The sequence below is a fragment of the Pinus tabuliformis genome, chromosome X (genome assembly GCF_031772625.1).
Source record: "Pinus tabuliformis cultivar Carrire ecotype Pingquan chromosome X, CPIR1, whole genome shotgun sequence".
NCBI lineage: Eukaryota > Viridiplantae > Streptophyta > Pinopsida > Pinales > Pinaceae > Pinus > Pinus tabuliformis.
The window spans coordinates 1,326,097,197-1,326,112,251 of record NC_142308.1 but is presented as its reverse complement, the minus strand read 5'-3'; positions in this window follow the sequence as shown (position 1 = coordinate 1,326,112,251).

The window sequence follows — 15,055 nt, the reverse complement described above, 5'->3', positions numbered from 1 at the left end:
GATTATCAGGGCCAGGGTTTTTCCTTGTCTACCGTGAACCATGGGAAGTCTACTGGCGCGCAAACCCTGGAAAAGCACTAAAAGACATACTAAACCTGGAAATAATGTCCTGCATTTTTAAAAATAATTTTTGTTGTTCTTCTGCATTTTAAGCATAGCCTATTGTGGGTTTGATATCTTGTCTTTCTTTTCTGTTTGTTTACCATTTCTTTCATAGATTTGAGTTTAATGGATGTGAAAAAGGCTACCCAAAATAGCCAGCTGGCACAGGTGAAGTAGGTATGCTTAGGTTAATTTATTTAATTTTAATTTTTGGGGAATTTGTGAACTGTGGCTGTTGACATCAAATCTTGTATGATGTGCTATAATTGTAGGATATGGCCGACCTGATGAAATCCTGTGAGCGTGAAGGAGTGACATGGAGAAATAGCTCAGGGTACCCGGCTTCTTTTGTTTTCATGGTGAAGCATCACTGAAACTGCGATGACAAGGAAAAATAATTATCATCTCTGGAGGTACCTTTTTAGTGACATGGAGAAATAGCTCAGGGTACCCGGATTCTTTCGTTTTCATGGTGAAGCAGCACTGAAACTGCGATGACAAGGAAAAATAATTATCATCTCTGGAGGTACCTTTTCAGTGACATGGAGAAATAGCTCAGGGTACCCGGATTCTTTCGTTTTCATGGTGAAGCAGCACTGAAACTGCGATGACAAGGAAAAATAATTATCATCTCTGGAGGTACCTTTTTACTAACGCCGATCGAAAACTACTAACGAAGCTTGCGGGTGCCAAGGTATGAAGCGTTATACAAGCCTACATGAAAATCACTGTATGTTATTATTTAAACTTGTGGTTAATCATGATAATGGTGACAGGCCGCCACCGCTATGACGTTCAGAATGATGGCACACGCAAATATTTCGTTCTCCAACTTCGTTGGAACTTTTCGGATACCCAATCGTTAGTAGGTGCAGTGGGGGTAGGGTAAGGTGAAAGAGGAGATGCGGTTGGGGCAGGGGGGCAGGGGAAGGCGAAGGAGGAGGTATTTTGCTTCAATTTAATTCCTATTCTGCTTCATATTTATATCATTTGTGTTTCATATATGCTATTTATTTATATCATTTGTGTTTTATATATGCTATTTATTTATATCATTTGTGTTTCCGATATGCTATTGGATGGAGCAATTCTTGCCTAATCCTCCATTGACCCAAGAGCTATATACTTTTCTTAATCACATATTTCATAAAGCCTTCATTCCTTGTCAAATAGACTTTTTGTTGTGAAAGGTTTTTCTTCTACCCTCCTCTTGGTTTTGCAAACTTTTTTCTCTTAAGCAATGGTATTCCTTCTGTTTCTCTTTTTCTTGTCTACAAGAAGCTAAAGAACTTTTTTCTATTTTTTTTCCCAACATTCCTTTTGGTATGTAAGCTAAAGAATGCCAACAAATAGGCATCCCCTCCAAAACTAATTTGACTAAAGCTCCATTGGATAACCACCAATAACATGAATTAGTCATCCTTTCTTCAATCTTTTTATAGAGCCAATTCCAATCCTTGAATTTGTAGTTAGTGGGTTCGAGGAAAAACTTTAGATATTTTAACCTTGCATCAATATTTGAGCAAACTGCCTCTCTAAACCTTCCTCTAGGCCATTGAAGGACACTCGAGATTTATGAACATTTGCCTACATCCATTTTTCCTTATTGTATAACTCAAGGATCTTTTTATACTTTTCTACTTCCCTAATTGTTCCCATGCCAAACAAAACTACATCACCCACAAATAGTAAATAGGATAAATAAAATAGTTTCTCATTTTAATGCCCTTTATAGCACCTTCCCTTTTAGATGCATTGACCATTTTGCTCAAACCTTTTGCAACCAACAAGAATAAGAAAGGACACACATGGCATCTCTGCATTAGACCCCTATTAGTATTGAAGAAATTGGACGTCGACACGTCAACAAAGGAAGTTGAGAAACCCCATAATCTAATTTACTACTTAAGATCTCATCCCAATTTGAATCAAAATAATCCCATTATCTAACTAGCTCATCTTATTATAAGCCTTAGCTAAGTTTAATCTCATCATCGTAGTTGAATTTTTTTACTTTTATTATATGTAGTCCTCCTTGTGCTATTCTCACCACATCATGAATTTTCCTATTGTGAAGAAAACCAAACAACTCTTTTGAGATGAAGTTAGGGAAAATATTTTCAAGCCTATTTGCTGAAATTATTGTGGAAATGTTGCATAAAGAATTGCATGGTGAGATAGGGCCATAATCATCAAAGTTTTATGGATCATTTTGCTCTGGAATTAGAACTATAAATGTGTCATTTAGTGCACCCAATAGTTCATGAGAAACTTTAGATTCTTTTATCACTCTTAGCAACTCTTCTTTGAGTAAGTCATAGAAACACAAATAAAATTCCATTGTTGAAATGTGGACTTGGATTATTTGCCATTTTAAAAGATTGTAAAACTGATTTGGGTCCCTTGGTCACTTTAGCTTCAAATTTCTCATTTTGTTGTTCTTAATTCTCTTTATTGTTCGTCTTGGGATATTCTTGGAATAAACTTTTGAAGTTCCTTACTATTTATGCTATCTTTGAGAATTTTCTTAGCTCCCTCCCATCTTTATTACTTATCTTCCATGTATTTTGATGTTTTATATAGTTTTGGAAGAATTTAGTGTTCTTGTTGCCCTCTACTAGATAAGTACCCCTATTCTTCATTGTCTACCTTACTTCCTCTTGTTGCAATAGCTTTATTTTTATTCCTCATGTTTCTATATTAGCATTCTTCTTTTCTATAATGATTCCTTCCTTATCTGTTTCAAACAATTTCTTGATATGTTCTTTGGTCTCAATAAGCTTGTGTTGAACATTCTAGGCCTTTTTCTTTGTCCACTCTGCTATTATTTTTTAAACTTTCATCAAATTTTTTGTAGATTAATAAATAATTGTCTCCTTTGTATTAGGCTCATATTTCTTCCAATTTTGAGTGATTCTTGGAACTTCTTCTTTTGACAAATTATTGTTAAATTTGAAGGGACCTGGGGTTTCTTCTCATCCTTTTCTAATTGTAGCAATATGGCTAAGTGGTCTAAAGATCTCCCTACCCTTAACCATGACTTAAGTCTTTCCACATCCTCCAAAATCTTTTTTGTTACCAAAACCCTTCCTTTTTTAAAGATCTTCCATGTTGGAACTCGACTAATAGGTTTCACATCATAGAGCCCTGAATCTTTAAACCTCCAAGATAGATAATCTATCAATGGGTCTTGTTTGGGATTCCTTTGTCCCTGTGCACACACACACACAAAGAAGACTTCTTCAACCTTCATTGCCAGATTTAGATCACTCCCTATGATGACATAACTTTGACCATTGCCTAAACTTTGAAATTGTCCTAGAACACCTTTCTATCTCCACATGGGCCATAAAGATAGATGAAGGAAAACACTTTCCTCAATTCCTTGGACCTTAGTTGACTTTGGATACCTATGGGTATGAATGATGTATTATTAAGTTCCATAAAGTTATTCACTTCTTTTAATAGAGGTTTCCCAAATCTTAACCTTGTGAACTTTTAGCCTTAGGGTTGTTATAAAATATAGAACAAAACAACAATGGGAATTGAGCAATATTTTTAATCCTTAACAACCTACTATTCTAGGTAGTTCACATTCATTCAAACTGTAGTGTGCTAGGCACCCTGCTATAGCTAGGTTGCACCCTATGCAATTTTTATGCTTTGATGCAAGCGGTTGAGGGTGCTATTCTGTAGTTTGGATTGGCGGTTACCTCTATACAACAAGCCTTGACTCCAAAAGTGTTAGTGATGCATCACTAGATAAGTCCTTTTGATAGTTTCCAATCTACTGGCTGCTTATCATGTTTGAAAACTGTGTATACAATTGTTTTTGTATGTTATTTGAAGGTGGAAAGGTATGCAAATAACATGCAAGATAACTACCACTTTCCTATGGATCTTTTGGTTTGTTTCTTCAGCTGTTACATTCTTTGTTGTACCACTTGTTTGCGAAATTTCAACATGATGTGTAGTTATTTTCTATCGTGCTCGTGCTCCTACTCTGAAAGTCTCAATACCCCTAATCCTAGTGTAAGGGGCCCATTGAACTTCATCCCAAGGATCCTCCACTAATAATAATCAAGTCATCTCCAACTACATTAACAATTGTTTGTACCAAAAGACAATCATTGATTGATGAAAAGGACACATGGCTCCAAACTAGCTGCTTAATGTCCAATGTCAATGTGTCATTTTGTTACGATGCAAAACTCTGAAAATGTAGATTTTCCTTGAAATCTTGCAATTGCTATGATGACAAATCTGAAACTAATTTCGTTGCACCAAGACACAAGATTTCTCTACGATAGATAAGCAACGGAATAAAAGAAACACAAAGATAAAGAACACAGTCACACAATAACACAATATTTTTCTAGGGAACCCAACTAGGAAAACCCTCTTCTTGCAGTATATTTTATTGAGAAAAACTTTGAGCATTCAAATTTTTTTACAAGGCAAGTCGTTTGAATAGAAAACACAATTGTTCTCTCTGCTAATACTTAGTTGAAACTCCCTGCAAGAACCCTTGATCCAACTCCTCTCTCCTTGCGCAATCTGGCTCCTATTTCCCCCTATTTCCTAGCGCAGATTTGAGCCCCTATTATTTAGGAATTTCTCCCTAAATCCTAGCGCACATCACAAGGAAATTCTCTCTCAAACTGCATAGGCTTCTCCTTACACGCTTTGCTTGCAAGAACTCTTTCTCACACAAACTCGTGCTCAACATTATGATACAATGATGTGCCTTCATCCTTCTTTTAAGCCTTTCGACTCATGCTATAACTGGCAAGTTAATTTTTAGAACTCGGACTTGTGATTGAGTTGTTAACTGAGTCGAACTGAATCTTCTAGCTCGTCCTTGCCTCAATTAGACATTGAGACTCTCACTCCTCCTTTCCAAATATAAACTTGCACTTGGAGAACAACAAACTGAGCCTCTAATTTCCTTACATGAGTTAATTGCTCCATGAACTCATCCTTGAACTTGTGCATGCTAAAGAAGGACTGATCAAGGTCTTTCTTAACTAAGGCACAAGTCAAGAAGACCTTTCTCGCTACTATTTTCAACACGCCTTCTTAGCGAGGAAGGGATTTTGTACAACTCCCAACTTATCTCTGAAATGGACAAAACTACTTCTTGCTAATGCCTTGGTCAAGATATCCACTGTCTACTCCTTTGTTGGAATGTACGGTAGCTTTACTATCCCTTTCTGCACACAATCTTTGAGATGATGATACATGATCTCGATATGCTTTGAGCAACGTTGCAGGAATCGCCCCCCCCCCCCGGATCCTAGGCCGGAATCGCGTCCCGTACGGAAGCGTTCCGGAACCTCCAGGCGAAGCGCGATTCCAAAATTCATGAAGCGCGATTCCGGTTTTTTGAAACGATTCCTGGAATATGGGTTGCGTTGCCCCGGATCCGCGCTTCGGAGGGCGCTTCGGGCCTCCTGAAGCGCCACGCTTCGGGCCCGGAAGCGCACGCTTCACGAGCTCCGGATCCGCGCTTCCGGAAATTTCCGCGCGGGCAGCAATGTAACTTGAATTTTTTTTAATTTTTTTTAAAAGTTAACTTGAGTTTGCATTGAGGGGGTGGGTTAGGGTGAGGTTAGGGTGAGTTTAGAAAAGAATAAAGCCCCCATTCTCTTCTCATTTTCTCACTTTGAGTTTATGAGAGTTGGAGAAGAGAAGAGAGGAGAGGAGAAGAGAAGAGAGGAAAGGAGAGGAGAAGAGAGGAGAGCTTGGAGGAGTGAAGAAGGAGGAGCTAGGAGAAGGAGGAGGAGCTTGGAGCAAGAGCTTGGAGGACTTCATCTACAAGAGCTAAAGAGGTAAGTTCAAACCCCAAACTCCCTTGTTTTTTTGAAAAAAAAATTGTATTTTTCTCCTCCCTCTCCTACTCTTTCCCATTGTTTCTACTTGCTCCTTTATTTACAGGTTGTCCACCACCTATATCCATATTCCAAGATGGTGTTCTTTTGGCTTCTATGTATCATTCCACTCTTGGTTTTAATGATGGCAAGGGTGAGGAATAGAGGGGAAGAGGAAGGGGATGAACTTGGTCCTAATAGTAGTGACCCAATGTATGATGAGGAGGAAGGGTTTGAAGAGGAAGGGGATGAACTTGAAGGGGACACTGAAGCACAAGATGGGAAAGGTACATCAACACCCTTGTGGAACTATGTGACCAAACTTGATGGGGGAAAGGGTGGTGGATCTTACAAATTTGTGTGCCCTCATGGTTGTCATGGAGGAAAACCATATACGGGTTCATATACCCGTCTGAGGAGGCATCTTTGTGGGGTGCTGGACAGTGATGAAAAAAAGGGTTCTGTGGGGGTACAAATTTGCCCAAACATTTCAACTGAAGAAAGAAGAAAATACATCCAAATAGAGATGGCTGCACAACGAAAAAACAAGAAACAAAAAACTCATTCTGAATCAAGTGCAACCTCTAAATTTGGTAGTTGCCCATCTCCTCATGGTACTTCTGCAACCTCTGGAGGTAGAAAAACAATAGGGGATTTCCTTAATGTTGCTGGGAGGGATGATGTGGATGGAAAGATAGTCCGTTTTCTTTGTGCTTGCGGTGTACCATTCAATGTGCTTCGCTCTCCCTATTGGCATGACATGGTAAAGGCCATCAATGAAGCCCCAAAAGGATACAAGGCCCCCAACTATGAGAAAGCTAGAACAGTGTTATTAGAAAGAGAAAAAGCTAAGGTTCAAAGAGCTTTGAGACGTTTTACACATGAGTGGGTGGATTCTGGGGTATCCATTGTATCAGATGGGTGGACAAATATTAGAAACCAACATTTGATAAATGTTCTTGGTATTTCTTCTAGTGGTGCAGTATTTATTGCATGTCATGACTCCTCCTCCATCAGTGCAACTGCACAAAACATTGCAGATCTCCTATTGAAATCAATCAAAGATGTTGGTCCGAATAATGTGGTTCAAGTGATCACAGATAATGCAGCAAATTGTAAGGCAGCAGGAAAAATTATTGAGCGTACTCATCCACACATCTTTTGGTCTGGGTGCCTAGTTCACACATTGAACCTTTTGATGCATGATATTGTGAAACACAAAGATTGTGGGTGGATTGCTGAGGTTTACAGGAAAGGGAAGCAGCTCATTAAATTCATCACAGGGCATACAAGGGTAAACTACTTCTATGGCACTTACTCCAAGTTGCAATTGCTTAAAATTGCAAAGACAAGATTTGCTAGTTATTACCTCACCTTTAGGCAGCTAGTGAGGGTGAGACAAGCTTTAACTAATCTGGTGTGTGCTGAAACATGGGATGAAATTAACACTGACACAGATGGTGCTAATGTAGTCAAGGACACTGTTCTTGACAGTTACTTTTGGTCACAGGTTAAATATGTTTTGCAATTCACCAAACCAATTTATTACATGATCAAGTTTGCAGATTCAGATCGACCAGTAATTGGGGAGGTGTATGAGCAAATGGATAGCATGTTGGGGCAGATTAAAGACATTGTTGAGCCTAGAGATACCACCTTGTACAATTATATTCGTGTAGAGGTGCAAAACCGATGGGAAATGCTAAATATTCCATTGCATGCATTAGCATATGTTTTGACACCTAAATACTATCATCCATCATGGCTTTCAACACCAGCACCTGGGGGGGGAAGCAGGAAAAAACCACACCAAGATAGAGAGGTTCACGAAAAATATATGGCTGCATTGAGTAGATTAATCCCTGATAATGAGGAGGCTGCATTGGTACGGAGACAGGTGAGCAACTATACGCTCAACACTGGTCCATTTGGGAGCATGCATGCAATTCAAGATCGAGAGCATTTTTCTGCTCTTGAGTGGTGGAACATGCATGGAGGGGCTACTCCACTTCTACAGAGTTTGGCATTGCGGGTGCTATCACAGGTGGTAAACACTTCTTCTGCAGAGAGGTGTTGGAGCTCTTATTCTTTCATCCACAGTGTTAAAAGGAACAGGTTGAATTTAGACCGGGCAGAGAGCTTGGTTTATGTTCATTACAACTTGCGATTGTTGTCCCATTACTGTGAAGATGCAAAGTCTAATAAAGACTTGTTGACTTGGGACAAGAATCCAGAGGAGCCCAATTTGGAGGATGGAGTGTTGCGACTAGAGCAATTAGAGGATGCTCTTATCCAGGTATGTCCATTGTGGTATGAATTTTCCAATTTTCCCTTATAAAGCATTTCTCTAATTCATGTTTTTAATTTTTTTGTTAACTAGTGTTTTTTTTTTTTGCATGAATTTTTTGAGCGATTCTAGGATGATGATGACCGTGTTGATATGCCACCACCCCCACCCCCATTTGGTCCCTTGGTTCCTAGGTTCCATGGTTCAACACCAACAGCAGGGGGTTCTTCTTCATCAGTTCCAGTGCCACGACTTACACAGGGACCATCTTCTTCATTGCCACCACGTGGAGGCCCGCCATCACGTTCTATTCGTGGTGGAAGGAGGAGAGATTAGTAGATATATTCACAATCTACTTCTTTTTGTCATAGATTACTCATTAGACTTGTAGACTTGTGAATTTGAATTTTGAACCTTTTTGGCTTGGCGGTGACCAAGTGACATATTTTGTAAACATTATTATTTGAATTTTGGACATGACAAATGTTGACAGTTGCTCACTTGCTAGATAAATCATAATATGCTCTATGTTTTATGTTTTATAATATGCTTAAATGTTTTATGTTTTATAATATGCTTAAAAATTTGATGTATGTTTGTAATAGCTAGAATATAGATGATTGTTGTACTAGTAAGTAACTACAATGGAATCATGGATGCCATATCTATCTTGATTTATGCAAAAATATGCATGTTTTCATGTCTTCTACAATTAATTTGGTATTTGGGATGTTTGTTTTGAGTATAAATGCAAAAAAATATAAAAATATATATATATATATAGCAGACGCTTCCGCGGACGCTTCGCTTCCTAGATTTTTGGAAAATGACGCTTCCGCGCTCCGCGCTTCCGCTTCGCTCCCGCTTCGTGCAACATTGGCTTTGAGCGATCATGAATCACTGGGTTCTCAGAGAGCTTGATACAACTCTGTTTCCTCTCTCTGAAAAGTCCCACAAGTAACTTCCTCATTCAAATAGTAATGACAAGGAGACCTAAGGTAAAGGCTCCAAATATGATTAGGACTACTCAAGAATTTTTGAATGATGCTTATATGCCTTCAAATAGACCTTCACTATCCTTGACAAGCCCAGAGTGGGACCACACAAGACCTAGGGTTTATGTATAATCTCAAGAAGACTCTTCAAAATGCTCTCTAGGTCATGGTGGGATGGGAGAAAGGGTTTGAATGATTTATTCCACTGAATACTATGTGCCAAAACCCTCAAGAAAGCCAACACACCTAAACGTTCAAGATGGGCTTCAAAGTTGGAGCTAGGGCTTGAGATTTCTCAAGAATGAACTGTGGGAATTGCATGAAACTTAGAGGATCACTAGAGGAGACACCAACGCAGTAGCCTATCCAAGTGGATTTGAAAAATTTCTCCCCTAATGAATTTCGCAGGAAGCCCTAGCTAGGTTGTCTAGGTTTGGAGGCCGAAAAATTTGGAGGAGAAAAAGAGGAGGGAAGAAGGGGTGATCACCAAATTTACTTGGATTAGTGCCTTGTCCTTGGGTTATGGAGTTTACGTGATTCAAAATTTGGCCGAAATTGTCTTCAAGGAGGCTAGAAAATGATGCCCTAGCAAGCACACTCTAGCATTTACTCACACAAGATTTATGGATTTTCATGGAAAGAAAACAAGTTCTACTCCACTAGCAACATTCATCTACTTGTTATCACTAAGTAACATGTACAAATTTGCAATCTAACAATCCTTTAAAATGATATTCAATAATTAGGGCACACATTAGAAATTTTCCACGTAAAAATCTTTAACAAGATTACTTACAAGACAACAAGAGATATATCCTATCCAAGATCAAGAAGATGGCTCCAAGAGAGAATGAAATTTCAGCTCCAAAAATATCGAAATGCATCAAGAGATCTCCAATAGACAACCAAGAAAGAAGTGCGAAATTCTCAAGAAGAGATATCTAAGTCAAGTGATGATGTCCAAATACAAATGAGGTCTCTTTAATTTATATGAGCCTCTCACAAGTTCAAATTGGTCTAATTAGCCTAATTAAGCCCCTAATAATATTTTAATGTGCAAATAACAACCCTTTTGGTGACAAGCCCACCAATAGCTACAAAAGTGAATGATAAGCCATCCCAAGAGGGCCGAAAATGGTACAATAATGTCGAAAGAGGGCCATGGAAGGCCTAATAGACTCCTCAAGTGTCATGATGAGTGATGAGGCTCCATAAACAATGGTCAAGGGGTGGCCCCTTGATCTCCAAGAAAAACATGAAGTGGTGCTCCAAGGTGCCTCTTGGGCACAAGTAATGGTCTCATGGGTCTCCAACTGGATCAAACATGTCAATGCTCCATCAATAAGGGCTAGAATGATGACATGTGCCCTCCCATGTCTCTCCGGATGAGACAAAACTCCATTTGGGTCCTGGATCAATTGCTAAGTGCCAAATGCAAATGTGTGGCCGACTAGGCAACGTGGTCCAAGTGCATCATCATCTCTGTATGGCTGGGGCACGAACAAGCAATGTATGGTGCTGAAGAACCCCATGGCATGGCAATCAATGCTTTGTTGTGGTGGAGGCCCATGGCTCTCAACGCTCACCCTACAAGTGCCATTATGACCCTATGGAAGGCTTGGACCCCGTATAGGGAGACGAAGTCCAAAATGGAGATCCACTTGCAATCCTGTATAAGATCTAATGCATCTCCTCACCTTCTAGCACAACAATCCATTAGTGTAATTGAGTAAATAATCTTGTTAACTTGGGGCAAAAGTGGACACTTCATAATGGCATGCCCTTCCAAATGGGCTTTAAAATGTACATGTGTTACCAGGCTCGACAATAGAGGTTAACAAAAGACCCTATTAAGTGGTTTCAACCTATAAGGGAGTGATAGGTCCATGGTACACCCATCAATTGGCAAAGGTGATGTGAAATAATGATGGAACAGAGTGGGGGCGAAGGGAAGGCTCTAAGCCACATGCCACAGTACTAGTGTAGCTATGATGAAGGAGGCCCACACATTGGGTATATGGATGTAGGAGGGAGCAATCGTGCTACATAAGCTCCCCAGACCTTTGTTTTTCCACCCTTCTTCATATGATTTTTATTGTTTTTTCTTTCTTTTATTGATCAGGGCTCCAGGGGATGAGAGCATGATGTGTATGATAAAGAAGTGATCACCCCCTTAAGCTTGGGCAGTCCATCGCCCACTAGGGGTTGGGACAATCATGGGTTCCTTAATGATGCAGGGGGCACTCATAAAGGCCCTAGGAACCAGGGTGATGGCCATAATGATGGGGGGTAGGGCTTATGTTTCGCTTTTGCCTACGCGCTAAATTTTATGTCTCGGCGATCTTTTGCATTTTGTGGTACATTTCCTGTTGTAAGTGGCCAAATTATGCTTTTAACTTTCTAAATTTTTATGTCTCCACCATCAACCTCCGGGGCATTGTTCCAGGCCCGACCCAAAGTGTGGACAACTGGAGGGGAGGCTAACACCTTGTGGACCCAATGGACAAATGTGGACCCGGATGGGAAAAGTGTGAAAAGGGGTTATAATGAGTGGAGGGGAATGAGATGTATGGTGTTGGGAAGCAGGATCACGCGACCAAAATCAGGGTTCCCATGTAGTGCTACTCCTAAATCTAGTAGTCAATAGAGGAGATTCTACGGGACTATGATACAAGATTAACCACCAAGTTGGGACAAGGGAACAAGTGTACAATCCGGGCCCATTCTTTTTGTCGAATCCCCCCTCTAATCCATGTCCAAATGTGCCCAAGAAAAGCAAGCATAAACACCCAATTACATAATGAAAAGCCATACCTTCGGGGTTGGAATTCCCACCTTCAAACATACAATCATAACTGATGGACGAGGGCACACAATGGTTGGCTCAGGTGGCAGAGGTTGGTGCCACATCACGCTATTTGGTGGCTGCAAGGCGCTGTTGGCCGCCGACAGAAGACAAATCTATGAGAAAATTTCTCCTATAGGGGTCACACACTGGTGGTGGGTAACACACCCCTTTTGTGTTGTAGGTGCTAGAACAATCTTGCTGGATGAATACCGTATTACCGGGGCAAAGATCTTATCATAGTCTATGCCCTTAGTCTGTGAGAAGCCTCCCATCTTCTCCATGCTTTACCTTGTACACCTAGCGTGAGACTACTACCAATTTGCCCTCAAATCGTGGCACAATCTCCTAGACATCGTTCTTCATGATGGAGGAATATTCCTCCACCATGGCATCCTGCCAAAACTGTTGAGAAGCTGTCTCCTTATAACTAGAAAGCTTATCGTCCACCACCCTTGTCATCAGTGCCATATATCCTGTGTACCTCTGTGGCTGCTTCCTCTGCTTGAACATGGTGCTAGGAGCTTCAACCTGCTCTTGGGCTTTCTTCCTCCCTGTGCTAGGAGTCTCTAACTGAGTAGCTGTCTAGTCTCGTCATGGTCTCTTGAATCTTCTCCTCATCATCTTGCTCTGTATCCTGTTGTGGATCTTGTTGTGTGAGCCTCTTTCCACCTAGCTAAGACTTAATTTGTGATCCTGATTGAGGCTCCTCCTTGTTGGAAAATCAAGGTATTTGTAGATTAATATTGATTCTCCTTTACTTGGTAATTAATTGTGATATTTGTTGGTATTTTATTAATTCGTTTTTACTTTTTCATCAAGCAATTATAAAAAACATGAAGATTACAAAAACACAAAGGACATAAGATGTAGGCGCGCCAAGGTAAAACCCCACAATTGGCGAAAACTTGAACAATCCACTTCTTATAGAATCAGATCAAAATGAGACCTCCAAGACCCAAAGACCAAGATAACTTCCTCCATAAGATCCCCAAGTCATCCCTCCAATTTTGTCAAGATTCATCTTCAATAAGAATAATTGATCTATCACAAGATGTCTTATCCACAGAGATACTTCATCCTTCCAGTGGCTTCCTTCTTATAGTTTGTTCAATCCTCTTCTAGCTCGCATATTACAGTCATTATGGCTTCGTACTTCATATATATATTGGTCTTTTTGGGGCTTGCAAGTCATCATAGAGATAGCCTTATTTAATAGCACATCTTAACTTCAGGAATTCACATTCTGTCTAGATCATATGTCACAAGAAATTCAGATCTTCTCACATCCCTTTAACACAAAGAAACTCACTCATTCTACCTCAAAAGACTCATATATGTATCTCTGAACTTCCACGAAAAATTCCTTCCACAATGAGAGAGAACAAGTGCCAATTTATAGTAGTCTGTCCAATGAAGGTTTGTCTCTTTGGGTAAGCCGACTTGATAGTCTGGAGGGTTGACTTGTCATCTTGGAGGACAATTTGACTCTTAACAAAAATTTCTTTCCTTTTTCTTACAAAGAGTCCAAATGGACTTTGACTCAACAAAAACCTAGAAGCATGAAGAACATGCTTTGCTAAAGAAATAATAATATAAATCTTTTTCTTCTTTTGCTTTTGTTTACAAGTACAAAGATAAATATGAAGACTAAACCTAGTTACTTTTCCAACACTCCTTGGGAGTGAGTAGCTCCTCCATCTCAGGTACTCCAACCTGCTCTCGCTCTAAGGATTCTCTTAGAGCTCTAGATTCCTTAAACCTCACATCCTGCTTGAGAACCGTCTTCTTGAGCCCTATTAGATACACCCTATATGCTTGAGCTATCTCACTATATCCCATGAAAATACCTTTTTTTGTTGTGGGCTCCAACTTCTTCCTGCTATCTTTGGGCACATGGTAGTAATTTTTTGTGCCAAAGATACGAAAGTGTGAAACATCAAGCTTCTTGCCTGTGAAAGCCTCCTTTGGTGAAACTCATCCAATAACCTTTTGTTGACTCTTGTTTTGCAGAAATACTGCAGCGTTGCATGCCTCTGCCCACAAGAACATAGGTAGTCCCTGATCATGCAACACAGCCTTGGCCACTCCAACAATACTATGGTTCTTCCTCTTAGCCACCTCATTCTAATTAGGGTTATGGGGTGCTATTAGCTCTCTCCTAATGCTTGTTAAAATTTCTAAGTATTACTTGTAGAAATTTTATCTGTATTCTTTGGTTTATTTCGCCTACTTGTTTAATTACTAACAAGTTATTTACTCATATAAACACTGAAATAAACACAATACAGTCTCAACCATCTACAGATCAACAACTGAAAGAAATAGACAAACACACAAGTGACACCGTTATTTTGGACAATCGTCCCCGGAAAAACCCAACTTGGGAAAATTGGTGCATCAATTCTACGGGTTATATTATTATGCAGTCTTCCTGAGTACAATTGGGTGCCAAACTGGCTCATTTGACAGAGAAAATAATCGACAATAATACCTTGCTATTCGGAAGCAGATATTCGGAAAGTCTGCCCCACGAAACCCTCTCCAACATAATCTAAAGCTCAGTGTCAGCTCTCTTGGCCTCTGCGTCAGTGCTTTGATGCACTGGGCAGCCTCTATGGCCCTTTGTTTCACTCCTGTAGCCTCTACGTGGATGACGCAGGCCCTTTTGGCCTCTGCGCAGTCTCTTCTCTTCTGCCTCTGCGTGGCTCCCTCTGGCTCAACGTCTGCCTCTCTGCCTCTGCGCTGGACTTTTGGCACTATCTCTACCTCTCTACCTCATACTCACTGCCCCTCGCTGAAACTTTGATCACTGATTCGATTTCTTTTAGCAAACCCCGCTCTAGAAAATTGAATGACTGATCACTCTGGTGTGTTCTCCAATTGACCCTCAAGCCTCCTCTTATACTTTTCCTGTTGGTCCTTCAATGACTGAGATTACATCTCTAATCAACGA